Source organism: Pteropus medius, unplaced genomic scaffold (assembly GCF_902729225.1).
Source record: "Pteropus medius unplaced genomic scaffold, Ma_sr-lr_union100, whole genome shotgun sequence".
In the NCBI taxonomy this organism is placed as follows: Eukaryota; Metazoa; Chordata; class Mammalia; order Chiroptera; family Pteropodidae; genus Pteropus; species Pteropus medius.
Genome location: NW_024347731.1, coordinates 1,337,298 through 1,355,206, shown reverse-complemented (window position 1 = coordinate 1,355,206; position 17,909 = coordinate 1,337,298).

Here is a 17,909-nt window from a genome sequence, read left to right as displayed (position 1 = left end):
TTTCCTAATTCTTCCCCAAAGGAGCCTATGGTTATTTTTTACCTAGATGATTTTACCTTGAGGAAAGAAGAATACCCAGACATAACTAAGATGATCGGACATAGTGTCTGAATTGATAACCCGATGCTTTGGGTAAAGCATCATTAAGGCCACCTTTGTAAGAGTAAGGGTTTAGCAGCTAGATGATAGTGTTCATGATCAAGTATTCGTTCTCTATTAGGGTCCAGTTATATACCAGGAGCTGTTTCTTTTTCTCAAAAGGTTTATTCTCTAGCAATGACACCACACATTTGGTACAATGGATGCCCAAAGCTTCTACTTACTATCTAGTCACTATCTTAGATTCACCTGGATTCTACAGAGGCAGAATGGTGAATTAAATCTAAATTTATGTTATGGTTAATTTATAAGGGCCATAGGTGCCCCGACTTTTAGTTAAACATTATTTTTGGTGAGTCTGCGAAGATTTTTCTGGATGATGTTAACATTTTTACATTTAACAATGGGCTGAGTAAAGCAAATTGCCTTCCCTAATGTGATCAGGTTCCATCTAATCAGTTGAAGGTCTGATTTGTTGAGCTGGGATATTGATCTTTTCCTGCCTTTGGACTCAAACTGAAACACTGATTCTTCTTGGGTCTTAAGCTTACAGGCTTTCAAACTGGAACTTATATCAGCTCTCTTGCTTTTCTGGTATTTGAACTTGAACTGGAACTACAGCATTGACTCTTCTGGGTCTTTACTGGCTGACAGCAGATCTTGGGACTTCCTAGCCTTCATAATCATAATCATGTGAAGCCGTTCCTTATAATCTCTGTCTTTCTGCTTTGTTTGAAATTTGTCAGTGAGTTTGCACCAACACTACACTTCTCACTGGCTGCTGTTAGTCAATGACCAGCAGGGAGAGATAGTAGAGCAAACCCAATCCTGGGAGATATGGGGCTCCTTTGACTGGCAACCTTGGCTCAAGGACTTCTCATTGGCTTTGTAACAATGTCCTTAGAACTGCACACCAGTTTAAAACTTTTCTGATCCAACCTCTATCACAAGAGTTAGACCCGCATCATGGTCTATCAGCTCTCTCAGCTCCCTTTACATCAGAGGTGTTTTCCCCAAGACATCTCTTTAATGCCTAATCATACCTTGATGTCTTCTTGAAGGACCCGAATAGAAGAAGAGGTTTACATTTCAATTTTGTCTTGGTTTAGATTTTCCATAAAGCAGAACTGGAGATAACTTCTTGGGTTCAGTTTAGTTGAAAGACAATCCCAGGACGCTGGACTGGGGAAGTGTAGAGAGTAAGACAGGGAGGGATGGAGAGCCAAAATAAAGATGTGTTGTAGAGATTACTGTAGTGGGCTGGGGGGACTCTATTCTGCCAGAACCTCCTGAGAAGGGCATAAATGTTTCTCAGAATTTTCTTCCTGAAGGACAGGAGTTGGATAATTTACCCATGAGCATTTACCCATTGTTGACAATTTCTCCATAGTCCCAGGCTGTGCTGAGTTGACTCCTGTACATCAGAGGACACTCTGGGGCAGAGTGTGAGACACATAGTAAAGAGAGAGCTGTTTATCTGTTCCCCCTTGAATTTCCAAGGTTTTGCATGTTCTTGTTTCTCAGTAAATATTGAATGAATTAATTAATTTACTGATTGTCAAAGATTATTTATTTTTGTAGTCAGCAAGTACTACTTGGGATGGACAGTGTCGAAATCATCTGCAGAGATTTCAAATATTAAATATTCTATAGTCTTATCTTTTGAATATTTGTTATTCAGTAGATGTGGTGCAACCCAATATTCTATTTTTAAAAATATTTTTTTACCGTGATTTACAAGCAGAGCCTGCACTGCAATATTTTGATCTGATTCCATCGACTAAAACTGATCTCTCTGTGCTTCTAGTGAAAAATATTTTGTGATATGTTCTCTCAAACACTGAAACTGTACCTTTTTAGGTTTTGACCATAACTCTTTCAATTTGATGCCTTCCATTTGTTAGTGATTGAGGACAGTTCTACAGACAGAAATAAAATCTATCATTATATGTCATTTCTGGTATAGACTTAATAGTTTCATGGGTTAACACTAAATGAAAAAAATGGATTGATTTAAGCTTCACATTTTTTCATTTCCTAGTTAGTTGTTATCAAGAGTCGTTAGTTATAAGCCCACCTTAAATACAAGGTATCCTCAAAAGAGATGTCCCAGTGCTCATAGGCTCTGGTGTCATGATTGGAGCTGGGCTCAAGAGAAGACATAGAAATGATCTGGCAAGCCAGGCTTACAGCATTACTTAATTTCATTTCTGATGTTTTAATTTTCTGTTTAAAATCATAGACTATGCTAAAGGAAAAGAAGGTTTCTACAATTTCAGAAATTGAAGTCTTAAAGAGTACGGAAAATAAACCCTCTTAAGGAACAGTGGAAAATAAAAGCATGAATCACTTTGTCCTAAAAACTCTGGGTATACTTTTTAGTTTAATATGCCTGGTGAAGCAGCTGCTTTGATGTGACTTTTGGCCACTAAGAGCCACCCTCTACTGGCATTCTTCCTCAGAGGCTCCATCCAAACAATCCCACATGTAAATTAATATGTAAAATGAAGACTTCTATTATTTCTTTCAGGCCACACCATCTCAGAACAAGATGACAGTAATAATGGAGCAGAGAAAAGGATGTGACCCATAAACATTTTAGTACTGCCTCTGACTTAAAAATATTTTCATATTATAAAATAATATAGACTTAGAAAATTTAAAAGATTCTAAAAAGGAACAAGTAGAAGATAAAAAGCATTTGTGTTTCTACCAACCCAAAATAATTAAAATTTGGGTGTTATTTCTTTGTATTTAAATGTGCTTACTATTTTGAGTAATCTGTTAGATTAATAAATGAATACATGAAAAAACAGATGATTGATAGATATAAATAGATGTTATTCTCCCATATATAAAACTTTGTATACTTATCTCATTAGAGTATAACATAAGAAAATTTTAATGTCTGCCTCCTATTCTGCTATGTATATAGTCCTTAATTATTTAACTATTTCCATATTATCTAGACTCATTTCCTCTTTTTTTCTGGTATCATCAGACTGCCATGATCATATATGTAGAGAAAGTCTTTTCTATATTAAGCATTATTTCTTTAGTTGCGTAAAAAAAAAAAAAAAAAAACCAAAACAAAACATGTTATCAAAGTGTTTGAAAGTTTTTATATTTCTTGACATGGTATTTTTAAATCCTTGAGGAAAAGCCAAAATAAAGAGAGAAAATGCTCATAAAGTTATATGTGGTTTCCGTAGTGCTTCCATTTTTAGTGTATAATTGTTTGGATTCATGCTGGAGTAATGGACAAAGAAGAGTGGGATTACAGGGGTCCAAAAGGCTGCTTCCCACCGAGGAGCACGATGGTGGCAGGATCATTTTTCTCTTCTTTTTCTCCCACTACACATTAGCCTTCTTGGATTGTCACATTGTAAATTTAGGAAGCCCATAAACTGTAGGGCACAAATGGGAAGATATCACCATTTATTCATTCAACAAATATTGATTGAATAACTATAATGTGCCAGGAAGCATTTTTGGTACTGTAGGTACAGAGGTGAAAGAGCAGGACCAAACCTACTGAGAAATGAGGAGAGCAAGTGCAAAGCATAGGAGTTGTGGAGGGTCATGTGTAGGAAGTAATTGATTTGCTGCTTTAGTTTTGGAGGTTAAGGAAAGCTTCTCAGAGGTGAAGGGCAAGCAAGAATCGATTCTGATTTTAGAAAAAGACCATTACCATTCTAGGCTGTACAAACAATAAGTAAAAGTTTTCTCAGTAGGGAGCTTGCTCTGTCATAGAAAATAAAAAAGGGGCAATGTAACTAAAATCTACTATTTTCTTTAATTATAAAAGTAGGGAAAAATAAAATAACATAATTTTTGAAATATATATTATTTTGTCATTAGAAATTTCATATGCTTTTATATTAAATTTTAATTTTGGCAGATATATTTAAATAACATTTATGCTCATAATTACCTCAAAATTATAGTATTTATTATCTGTGTTTCTAATTATTATTATTATTTAATGTTTTAATAAAATAGAATATATATTACTGTAACACATTTCTTTTAAAAAAATATTTTAATGACTATGTCAACACTATTGTTTTTTTTTTAATCTTTTGCTTTATGCCTGAAAATTATTTTGGAAAATCGTTCATAACTTCATTAAAGGGTTGAGAAAGGATTCATGGCACCGAAAAAGCTAATAAACCCTATCTAAAGAGAAGAAGGCTTGTAGAATTTTTTCAATCCTATCATAGAGAGTATATCATTAGTTTATGGCTTGTCCAGGCCAATGAGTCAGTTAACTTGAATAACCACTGCAAAAATTAGAATTATGTACTTTTTTCCTTTTCTTTTTAACAGACTTTATTTTTTAGAGCAGTTTTAGATTTATAGCAAAATTGAGTGGAAGGTACAGAGAGTTCCCATATATCTTTGCCCTCACACATGCACAACCTCCTCCATCATCAACATCCCTCACCAGAGTGGTACATTTGTTACAACCCACAAAGACACATTATAATTATCCAAAATTGATAGTTTATCTTAGGGTTCACTCTTGATTTTGTATAGTCTATTATACAGAGTAGTTTCACTAACCTAAAAATCCTTTGTGCTCTACTTATTCCTCTCTCTTTATTAACTCCTGGCAACCACTGAACTTTTTACTGTTTCCATAGTTTTTGCCTCTTCCAGAATATCATAGTTGGAATCATACAGTACATAGACTTTTCAGATTGACTGATTTCTTTCACTAAGTAATATGTATTTAAATTTCCTCTGTGTGTTTTTATGGTTCTATAGCTCATTTTTTTTAAGCACTGAATAATATTCCATTGTCTGGATGTATTACAGTTTACTTATTTATTCATCTACTGAAGGACATCAAGGTTGCTTCCAGGTTTTGACATGAATGAAACTGCTATAAACGTCTGTATGTAGGTTTTTCTGTGTGGGTATAAGATTTCAACACCTTTGGGTAAACAACAAAGAGTGTGATTGCTGGGTTGCATGGTAAAAGTATGTGTAGTTTTGTGAGATACAGCCAAATCATCTTCCAAAGTGGCTGTACCATTTTGCATTCCCACCAGCAATGAATCAAAGTTCCTGTTGCTCTATATTCTCACCATCATTTGCTGTCGGTGTTCTGGATTTTGGCCATTATAATAAGCATGTCATGGTGTCTCATTGTTTTTTCATTTTCCTGATGACATATAATGTGAACTATCTTTTCTTGTGTTTATTCGCCATCTGTATTTCTTTGTTCTCTTAGTTCATGAAGTGCATATTTTCTGCCTAGCAAAAGACCTTTCATTAAAAGGTGTTTGGTGAATATTCGTTTAGGTAATTGGATTTGGTTACAAAGGTTGTAAAACCCATATCACAAATGACTTCTCAACTCACAAGTTAATTGCAGTTCACTGAGGACTTGATCTAAATATTTAAGTTTTTAAATATTTTATCAAAAAATTTATTTAGAAAGCAGTGAACAGAATAGACTCATAGAGAATACTTCCAGTCGACATGTTTTATGAGAGGACTATAAAACATACCATTAAATGAAAAGAATTTCTCAGCCTTCTCACTGCCATTTTACTGTTGCTCAGAAATCTTTGAGAGGGCTTCACCCTTCATTAGATGAAATCCCAACTGGATCATTGTGATGTGACATGTAATTTGACCTCTTCCACCTTGTCAATACAGGTAGAAAACTGAATAAAAATTGAATTATTATGTATCAACCTCTGTATCTCAGTTTATTTTTCCTGGGTAAATGACAAGTATGCATATTCCTTATATTCATAGTGGAAAAGTATTCCTTTGAATTGATTATAGAATCCTTTACTAATTAAGTGATCTCTGGAGTCACCATTTTAAATGTCTAAACATAATTTGGTACAATATGTTTAGCATTTATCTAGAAGTTTCAGTATACTTACTCGATAAGTGAAGAGCTTGAACTATGCATGCTTTAATCAGAAAGTCATGGCATTTGCATTTAAATTTTGCTCTCACAGGTTAGAATGAAGAAATAATTATGAATATGCATGACTAAAGATGTGGAAATGTCATTATTCATTTACAAATTCTGAAAAACTAATTGTAATTCTCTGTGGAGAATTCTAGTATATTCTATTACCTTGAAAATAATTGAGAGACTTTGTTATGTCTAACAGTTGGTCTTTTTTTAAATATCAAATATATTTTCAGAAATCCCTGGGTATAAAATGGGTTGGAAAAGCTAACTATTTTCTAGTCCTTTTGGAATTTTATTCTGTTTTTTAACAGCTATATTGAGACATAATTGATCACAGTTTCATTTATTAATATTTCTTTAAAATTCAACAATAGTTTTAGGGCTACAGAAAAGCTACAAAGACTACGGAGACACCCTTTATACCTCATGCTCAGTTTCCCCTATAATTAACATCTTATATCACTATGGTATATTTGTCATAACTAATGAAATAATAGTGATACATTATTATTAACTAACGCCCATGTTTTAGTTAAATTTCCTTAGTTTTTACTTAATGCCCTTTTTTCTGTTTGGGATCCCCATTAGGATAGTCATCATGTCTCTCTTAGGCTCTTCTTGACTATGACAATTTCTAAAGGTTTTCTTGTTTTTGATGACCATGACAGTTTGGAGTACTGGTCAGGTGTTTTGTAGAATGTCCCTTAATTGGAATTTGCCTGATGTTTTTCCTATGATTAGAATGGGTTATGTTTTCTTGTGGATGACCACAGAGATAATGTGTTATTCTCATTATGCCATACTAAGGGTACATATTATTAACACGATTATCACTGTTGATGTCAACTTTGATCATATGGCTTGCGGTGGTGCTTGTCAGGTTTCTGGATTGATTCTTTTCTCCCTTCCTGTACTGTACTCTTTGGAAGGAAGTCACTATGTGTAGTCTGCACTTAAGGGGTGAGTACTTATGTTCTATTTCCATGAGACCAGAGCATCTACAAAATTATTTGGAATTTTTCTGCATAGGAGTTTCATTTATCCTTTTTATTTACTTATTTATTCAATTATTTATTTATATAAGTATGGACTCATACACTGGGTTATAATATGTTACTACTATATTTTACTGCTCAAATTGTTCCACTATTGGCCAAAGGGAGCTTTTTCAGTTGGTTTCTGTGTCCCTTTGACATATCCTTACCGTGGAAGTTTTCTGAGTGCATTTTTACTTTCAGACACTACATGATGTTCCAGGCTCATTTTGTATATTACTTGCTCCAGCACTAGAATTAGCCATTTATTCAAGGAGTCCTGGTTTAATTTATTGGAGAAAGATATTAGAAAAATGATTTGGGTGCTGGTTGTGCTTGTTGCTACTGAAGTATTATTATTTCTAGACCCCCTCAGCTGACAGATCAAAAAAGTATATGTGTGTATTAACCCATGTTTGTATAAATATATATATATTTCTCTGTGTATTCATTTGAAGTTATGTTAAGCTGAACATGAGTTCACACTGATGTCTCCAACTGTAATTTATTATCACATGCATCACTCTAGCTTTCCCTTTGCTTGCCTGTAAAACTCCACTCTAACCATGACAACCATGATTCCTACTATCTGCTATTTATTTTAGTTAAATTCAGAATTCTTATTCATAATCCCTATGGGAAATAATCAGCATACTGACACTTTGCCATTAGTTTTATAATCTCGCCCATTTTCAAAGTTACTTAGGTCAGCACATTTTCCCCAATTCCCTTCAGTTAGGGGATTTTATACATTTGTCAGATAAAAATTTTTATGATAATTTGCAGTCCATTTTAGGATCTCTCAAACTTTATTTTATCTTTAGTTGATATATCCTAGGTTTTACTTTTGTGCTGCAAAATTTTATGGATTTTCAACAAATCGATAGTGTCATGTATCTATCATTATAATATTACATATTATTCTATAATATATCATTACATCAAAAATCCCCTGTGCTTTACATATTCAATGCTTCCGAAGGCCCTGGTAATCAATGATCTGTTTACTATTTCTATAGTTATGTCATTTCTAGAATGTCACCTAAATGGGATCATATAGTATGCAGCCTTTTCAGACTGGTTTCTTTCACTTAACAATATTCATTAAAATTCATTATTGGTTTGTGTGACTTGATAGACCATTCTTTTTGTCAGTGGATAGAAATCCACTATATGGATGTACCACAGTTTGTTTATTCATTCACCTATTGAAGGGCATCTTGGTTGCTTCCAGTTTTTCACAATTTGAATAGTGCTCCCATAAATATTTGTGTTCAGGTTTTTATGTGAACATAAGTTTTTAAATTAATAGTGTAAGTAACTAGGAGCCTTATTGCTGGATTATATTTACTTGCTCTGCAAAAGAAGGCCATTGTGTGAAATGGACAGGTACAGACACTCTTACCTTCTTTTAGTTCCTTAGAATGCAGTTTCTTATATGCTGAAAGTCTTAACATATATGTTTCTCTCTGCTTGAAAGGTTTCCTCTTTCTTCATTTAGTTAACTCTTACTTAACCTTCAGATCTCTACTGAAATGCCATACCCTTTAAGGTCCTTATTACCATTTGCAATGACTTATTTGAGTGATCTATATGCCCCATGATGATAGAACTAGTGTCTGTGTAGCTCAATGGAGTTGATCCTTCTTGCCTAGCAGAGTGCCAGGGATCATTTCTATGTAAGTCAGCTTAAAGAAACCTGTGAAAACTGTGTAATATTCTATGATATCTCTTCTCTTAGATCCAACATGTCCTTGTTGATTTTAATGGAAGTAGACTGATGCACAAATTTGAAATAAACCAGTTCTGAAAATGGAATGCAGAATACATACACAGCATTTTGTGCTTCCTGGAATTAGTTAATTGGCTTTTTATTTTTTCAGAAAACAAGTTAAAAAACCTTAAATTCAAAAGCCTATACATCAAAATGAAGACCTATCGCACACACATACACATACACACACACACAACAAATCACACAGGAATAAATATTGTCAATAATTTTGTGGAATGTATTCCAGATGATCCTTTAGAATCAACTTCCCAAGAGCACACCTGGTTTTGGATGGGGAGGAAATAAGGATTTTATACAATATTTGTTACTCCTAAGTGTTTTTATACATTCTGAGAAGTCTTTTCTTTTGTAACATATACTGTTATCTTGGAGCTTAGATATACTGCCTATCATGATAGGAGATGAAGAAAACAAGTTTGATTTGAGTAGGGTAAAAAAAATCTTAAAATATTATTTTAAAAACACCTCTCATACTGTTTTCTTAAGACTTTGTGTGAGAAAAAAGTAAAATGCATCTTGCACTCAGTACTTAAATTTTTATTATATAGAAGGCATCTAAATACAATACATTGTTTGGGCCATAAAAAGCCACTTCTTACAAAGTTGACCCCACCCCCACCCCCACATACACACACACATACTACATGAAGATATGTATATTTATCACATAGTTAAAATAAAACTTTACAAGGTTTGAGTTTTCTTTTTGCCGTCATTGGAGTTGAGCAAGTAAATGCCGGGCAATATTATTTTCTCTTATTTTGTATTATGTCAAAAATTAAAAGAAACATTTTCTTTGATGGGGCAGAGTGAACAATGTCGTGAGAGATTATTTATGGCTCAAATAAATATTCCAATGGAAATTTGAGATTTATTCCAACCCTAACAATAACTTATTGTTGAATATTATAATTATCCTTTTTTACCTGTGTTTACAATTAATAAAGTGAACGATACAAAAATTTTTAATGCCAGAAATAAGAATTCAAGCTCAAGTAAGAACAGGTGTCAGAGGGTGCCAGAGCATGTGGAAGCACTACTGATATTCCACTGACAGAATGTCCCACGGTAAAAAAAAACATACATTTGACAATTATGTGATCAAAGAGAAATACATGAAATTGCCTTTACATTGTTTATTAACCTTTAAATTACATAAATATTAAACTATGACTCAAAGAATGATGAACTGTCATTATACAGGATCTTGGGATTAGGAAAGAACAAGAAGGATGTATACCTGAGACCCAGAGATTTGTTAAATTTCAAAAGTTACATTAATACGAATACCTTTCTTTAATCTTAATGCTCAGAAATTAAAAATAAATTTAAGCATAGAGAAATATCATCTCGAGACTATTTGGAGCCAGCAAATCCTTCCAAGTAGTTATGTGAAAAAACTCTTCTTAAAAAACCAATCTAAATGGTCAAGAGAAATTTTAAAAATCCTAGAAAAATTATAAAGCATGCTTTTTCTTCAATAATTACTTATAAAATCTTGTACTGAATGATGACTGAGATGTTGTACCCCCTCCAATGGGATTCTGGAGTCCATTCAATAAGTATTGATTCTGTTTTTTTTTTTTTTTTACTAATGTATTACTGAGGTACACTAACTGGACATATAAAGCATGTAATTGACTCTGAAGCTCTAGTGGGGAAAGAAAAAAATGCAACAAAAATATTATAAAGAAGTATAGGCATATGTGTTTAAGTGGCCAAAATAAGGTGAGTTTTTAAAAAAGAGAGGAGAAATTTTATACTTTCCCTGAGATTTAGCAGCAGCAAATTGTGTCAGGGCTTGAGACAGATACAAGAGTTTAGCCAAAGTGCTGACTGTACCAGTGGACTATTGAACTAGCATAGTTCTAAATTTCAGGTCAGTCATGGAAATTCTCAGGTTTCTGGAAGAAAGGGGAATATTTAAATTGCAGTAGTAATCTAGGCTGGAAACAAGGGCAGAATCCCTAAAATTTTACTCTTATTTCCAGCTAACTCCCTAGAAGCCCACTTGATATTAGTTCAGACCATGGTCACTTCTCTGAAAAGTATTTTTTTTATGATAGGTGTAATGAGTTGAATGACATTCCCCTGAATGATATTTTTTGTCTTTACCCCAGGAATCTGGGAATGTGTCCTGATTTAAAGATAGTATTTGCAAATGTAATTAAACTAAGGTTCTTGAGATGAGATTATTCTAGATTATCTGGCGAGCTCTACATCCAATGACAAGTGTCCTTATAAGAGATAGAAGAGAAGACAGACACAGGAGAAAATCCTGTGAAGACAGAGGCAGAGTTTGGGTTATGTAGTCTCAAACCAAGAAATGCTTGGGCTACCAGAAACTGGAAGAAGCAAGGAAGGATTTATTAATAGATGTCTGAGGGAGCTTAGCCTGGACTTTAGAAACGTAAGATAATAAGTTTCTGTTGTTTTAAGCCACCAGTTTTTTGATAATTTGTTATAACAACCAAAGGAACCTAATGTAATGAGCTACTAGAAAAAACTTGGCTTTTTTTTCTGTTTCTCAGGTGTGCTAAACTCTTGCTTTCTTTAGACTTGCTATTCCCTCTGCCTGAATACTCTTCCTCAATTATCTGGAGGACTCCCTCACCACTCATTTAGGTCTCTGCGCAAATACCTCTTCATAAGAAGCTTCTACTGATCACCTAATCTAAAATAGCATAGCAGCCCATCTCAAACTTCCTTGCTTTGTTTTTTTTCTTAGCTTTGATTATCACCTATCATTAGAATATAAGCATCACATATAAGGCAGATGGATGGTGATCCTATCTGCCTTATTTACTGCTATAAATTCTACTATAAGAAACTTCCTTGCACATAATAGGTGCTCAGTAAATATATGTTGAATGTTTGAATGAAATGGAAGCCGTCTTGTATTTTTATGGGCAAGGGTGCTCCTCAAACAAGAGAGAGAACTAGTGTCCAATATGCCAGTGACGATTCAAAGCTCCAGCAAGATTATGTAAGTGGTGGCCTCTAGTTACCTTTAACAAGCTCATTAATTATAAAACTAAAAGAACCAAAATTCATTTCAGATGATAGAATATGGAAATGGGCATCTGTAAAATTGGGTATTAATGGACATCTGTGAATTTACTTGCTTAATACTGAGATGCTTTATTTGACTAATACTTCATCTTTATCTCTGATATTTGCATAGCAGTGGTTCTCAGTTTCTAAGTATTAAATTTCTCTATCCCTTGTTCTCTGTTAAGTAGTTAATGAAGTGTAAACACATTTTAAATGCAATAGGAGAGCCTGCTATTTAAAGAACCCCTGCACTACTGCTGGTTTAAGTGAATTCTTTTTAATATAATGAAATAGTCAATGCTCAATTTTTCTGAATCAATTATTTTAAATAACACATTTACCATTTTGATGATAAAATTATGTTGATTCTTCATTTGAGCTTTTTTTCCTCCATGAATTGGAGAAAATCTGAAGAGGGTAGTATCTTTACTTGCTGACAGGAGAAAGAAATTGCAGGACCAGAATTAATAAATTTCATTTTTATACAATGCCATTGTGAAGTCTAAAATTTTTTCATAAGCATGAATGAGTGAATCATCAACCTTTCTTCAGACATAACCTTTGCTTCCAAACATTGTGGGAAGTTATAAAAGTCACACATGTTCTCTCAGTTTTTAAGGGTGAAAATTTATTATTTTATAACCTGTAGCTAATTGCAAATTTAATAGGTTTGTAATTATTGGGTACATCTTTAAATAAAGCTGCTATTTTCAAAATTCTTGTTAAAATTGATAAAGCAAAAAAAAATTATTTTATTTTTGTGTTACAATTATGGAAGAGTTAATGTTTTTGCCATGCTATACATTTTTTGTTTAACTCTAAAGAATTAACTGATTCGAATAAACTATAAACTTCTGCTTCTTTCATTTAGAGTTAGAATATCAAAGAGTTATCTTTTAAAGTTCTGGCTATTGTTATTGAGAAAGTGACCAGAACTCAATCTTTCAAATTTACTGAAAGGCTCTGAGATACAGATTTGTATGCAAGAGGTTTCTTAGTGTATGCTCTTGAACACAAAACCTCTAAGGAAGTGAGGATTGTGGGCTTGAGAAGAAGGAAGTGAACATTCATCAAATTGAAACAAAAGCAACTAATCCTACAGAGATTGATGGCCAAGAAAACAGAAACTCAGAGAAGTGTAGAGAAGGATAATGAACACAGTACACTCAGGGGCATGAATAAATGGGCAGCCAGTAAGGGTATTACTCATTTTATACAATCAAAGAAAATTAAGAATGGGTGTGTGGGAGGCCGAGGATAGCCACTTCAATGTCAGAATCTTTTACCTGGTTGCCATATTTGAGCCACCACTTAGATTTGAAACTCAATGTAGGAGAGACTGGATCCCAATGGGGTTCGTGGCCAAGTAGAAATCATGGCAAGTATATGCGATAATGATTATTTTAGACCTTCTTCAAAAGGACCCCCTAGCCTTTCTCAAGTACCAGTAAGCACAGGATCCTTGAGGATATTGATACCTAGAGACCTGAAGCATTATCATGGGCCATGTTAAAGTAGGGGCCAGGTGGTAAATAGAATCCTGTGTCAGGTCCAGCTTAGCATAGTTCCAATGGGTCCACAGGCCTATTCCCCCCATTGTTTAGCCCTTGAATATATAATTTATTTAAAAAACTCTATATATAGTAGAGATTTATTTTTAAAGGCCTAAATATTCAGGAAAGGTGGTCTCCATTGTCATTTAGTTCATCATTCTGGCTTCCACAGAAAAAAGTAAAATAAATAAAATAAACAGATTATCATAAATTCTGCTGAATACTATCCCCAGTTTTCTTTATTTTATAAGAATTCGCAAATCAGCAAAGTAATATGCCTATTTTCATTGACCATATAATTTAGCTAGAGATTAGATTACTATATAGCTATGGTAAAATTAATTTTTCAAGAGAATTTTTTTTTCATTTAATGTAGCTTCATTTCTTTTAGAAGCACTTTAATTGTATATTTGTTCAACAATATCTTGTACTTTTCTACATGTCTTGTCTTTTCAGTTTTTTATGTTTTGCTATTTCTTTTGCAGCAGTTATTCACTCTCAGTATCTTTTTGTTTCAATCATTTTTTTTCAACTCTTTTTCCATTTTGTTTTTGTTTCTATGAACTAAGAACTTTAGATGAATGCAATTTAGTGAATTTACTAAATAAAGACCTTTCTTCTTGTTTATTGAAAGAATGACTGAAATATGAGAAGATATAATTCCAGAAGAGCAAGTGAATATTATAAAACACATGTGAAAACTGGTGGACTATCAAAATAAGTCAATGCCTTAGACTATAACTTCAGTGGTTAGGTATATTTAGATGAGAATTTAAAAAGTCATGGATGCTCTAGTCCACATTACATTTAGATACTTGGCAAACACCGGGCTTAATCTTACCCACTTTTGATATGCATGGCTAATGCCAACTATTCATTCATTGAGAGCATTTACCTTGTAGAGCAAGAAATAACACCTTCCATATCAGATTCTGCCTGTGTGTTTGAAATGCAGTAAAATAACTTTGCACAACATTACTTTATTTATCCTTTCTTTCTTAAACTAGGTGGTAGTTATATGTGTTTTGTTATATTTCTGTTTTCTATGCCTTTTTATTTGCCTGAACTATTTTATAAATATAAAAAGAAAAGGGAATGTGTTATCTAATTAAATTACCTTTTTAACTTTAAAAATGATAAAGTCAAAAAGAACAGACAGTTCATCGACTGTTAGATCATCTGAACAATGATCAAAACTGTATATCTGATTTCTTATAATTACTATGATTCTAGACCCTTTTTAAATTAAATAATTGAAGAGGGTAAGATAAGATTACAATCATGTCAGAGATATATGTGTGTCTGCTAGAGAAAGCACAATTCTTGTAAGGTGAACTTGAGGAAACCAATTAAATTTCTAGAATCACACAGCTCTGAATAAAAATGAAGATTTTTTATCTGATTATTAATGAGAAGGCTTTCGAGTGATTTTGCCAAAAGGTTATTTGCTAATTAGAACCAAGTGGAATTATGTCTATGTGGTTCAGAAACTAAGTGAACCGCTATTACATTAGAATGCATGCAAGAACAGCATTTCTAGCAACTGCCAAGGAACCTTTATTAGATGGCTGTAGAAACATAAAATTTTGTATGCAATTGATTGTATTTTAGAAGAAGTATATCTCTTTCATAAGATTGAATGTAAAAATAATCTTCCCAAAGTAATATCTCCTTTTCCCAGCTTTATTGAGGTATAATTAACAAGAAAAATTGTACTAATTCAAGCTATATAAGATGATGATTTGATATACATAGATATTGTAAAATGATTGCCACAATAAGGTTAGTTAATGCATCCATCACCTCATGAAGTTACCTTTTTGTGCTTGTGGCTGTTGAGACTATTTAAAACCTACTCTCTAAGCAAATTTCAAGCATATAATACAGTAATGTTAAATATAGTCACCGTATTGTACATTAGATCCCCAGAACTTATTCATCTTATAACTTAAAATTGATACCCTTTAGCCACCATCCCCTAATTCTCCTCATTCTCTGGCCACTGCCAACCACCATTCTACTCTGTTTCTATAAGTTTGACTTTTTTCTTTCCTTTTTCTTTAATGCAAATTTAATGACTACTTGCAAAATATAAATCTTATTAATTTTATTATAAACTTTTATTTACCTATAATAAAAAGTAAAGTTATAATTGTAAAATGGTCTTTGTCTTGACAATGTTTACTTATTTTCATATCTAATAATTTTTCACATTTTTTATTACAACACGTGTTGAAAACCCTAATAGAAGCAGGTATATAGTAACAAAAGGTACGCGAGTTACTATTGACACATAAATGTAGGCTATGTCAAAGAACGCTATAATTCTTGAAGACTCCTTAAAATGAATTCAAGTTGCCTTATTTACTTTGTTATCATAACAATGAGATCATCTTTGGAAATGCATCTATCACTGAGCAAATTTTGTAAATAGGATAATGTTATAGACTGAATTGTGTCTCCCCAAAATTCATGCTTGAGAGCCTAGCCCCCAATATGACTGTATTTGGAGATAAGACCCTTAAGGATAATTAAAGTTAAATCAGGACATAAGAGTAAAGCCCTAATCCAATAGGACTTGTGTACTTATAAGATGAAGAGACACCAGAAGTGTGAATGCACAGAGGACAGGCCACATGAAGACACCACAGGAGGATCTTGGACTTAAAGCATCAAGAGCTGTAAGAAAGTAAATTTCTGTTGTTTAAGCCTCCAGTCTGTGGTGTTCTGTTATGGCAGCCTGAGCAGACTAATATAGATTAGAATTTAAAATATTTATTTTTATGTTAATCTCTCAATGAAAGTAAGATTAAAAAGATTTGTTTTCTGTGATGTCTGAAGATTTTTATCTGTTGAGAAATGAAAGACTTTATAAATGCAGATTCTTATCTGAGCAGGCCCTGCTCCAGCATTGGAACCACTCAAGGATGTGTGTATTCAAGATGCCTCCCTCCAGGCCTCTTTTATCCCGGCAGCTTGGCCAAAGACCCAGTTTTTCAGCAGTCTTCATTATGGTGCCTGACAGGTGTTGATCAAAAGATTCATCTTATGCAAATACATGAAAAAATTGCCGAATTCTCTATTTGAAATTGTTTTAATAGACACTTTCAAAAAATGTGAAAATTCTAATTTCAATATTGTTTTTTAAAACTTGCCATTGAGAGTGAGAGTGAACTCCTTGGTAGCACTGATTTTTGATAATACCATTCAAAGAGACAGTGATAAGCCCCTCGCGCTGATGAATTTTATAAATTTTATGACAGTTGACGACATTTCTTTCAGATTTGGCTGTGTTTTTAATGCTAATGTGTGGCAATATAGAACACAGTAAAACTAGGTATGTTGCCAAGCACTAGGAGTACTTCATCCATATATAGTTTCCAAAATTCTGTCTGAGTAAAGGTTTAACATTGCAAATAAATCCTTCACCATTACAAGGCTGCTGTAATCTTCGCAGGTTTTAACAGAAGCTCCTAACATAGGGATCTTCTTGGACAGCATTGTGGTGAATATAATAGGTAAAAACCAATATTTAACTGGACTGAAAAACTATCTAGTTCATATTTACGGAAGTTGAAGGTAAACTACATCGCTTTCTGTTTTTGCAGCTGTTATATAGCTTTTCATGTGTTGTACAAATATGCATCAAATATGTCATCAATTCATGAAGGAATGATGTCATTTGACTGCAGCATTGCTTTAATTCTTTTTTTCTGCTCTAAGCCATAAACAAGATTGACCATTTAGAATGCATATGGCTTTATCACTAATCTACATTTACCCAAGGTACTTTCCAAGGTTTTAATATGCCAACGATGTGAAATGGTATTAGCCTCTGCTCTCACATGTTTAACATATATATTAAAGTGCCAGAAAATTGAGCACTAATATGTATATTGGGATTTTTTACAAAAGACTTCTTTAGAAATCTTATCTTGAGTCATAGTGTAGGGGAGGTCAACCACAGAAAACATATCTGCAGTTCAGCCAATGCTGTCATCCAAACAGATCTGCTATATTCCTCACCTTGACTTCTGCTGTTTACCAGCATTAAAGCACAGAAGATAGAGAAGCTCTTCTCAGAAAAATTATTCCTAATGCCCACATCAATTTTCTCTCTAACCCTCTTTGATTTAAAAAGTCATCAGATTTCTTTTCAAGATGGAGGGGTTTTACTCAAGAACTCTAATTAATATTAACTTCACTTAATAACTTTGTTCTTTTTCAGGAGGAAAAAAACCTATGTGAAAATCAAATATTTTAAACAAATTCTGATCATTAGATATGATGTTCTGAATGTTGTTTTATCATCTTCAAATAATGATATTAAAAACTTCACATTAAGATAAAAGTAGATTTTATACATTTTATTGCTCATAAAAGATATTCTCAATCTCTTTGCTCTTTAACACAGGTTTAAAAATATCTAG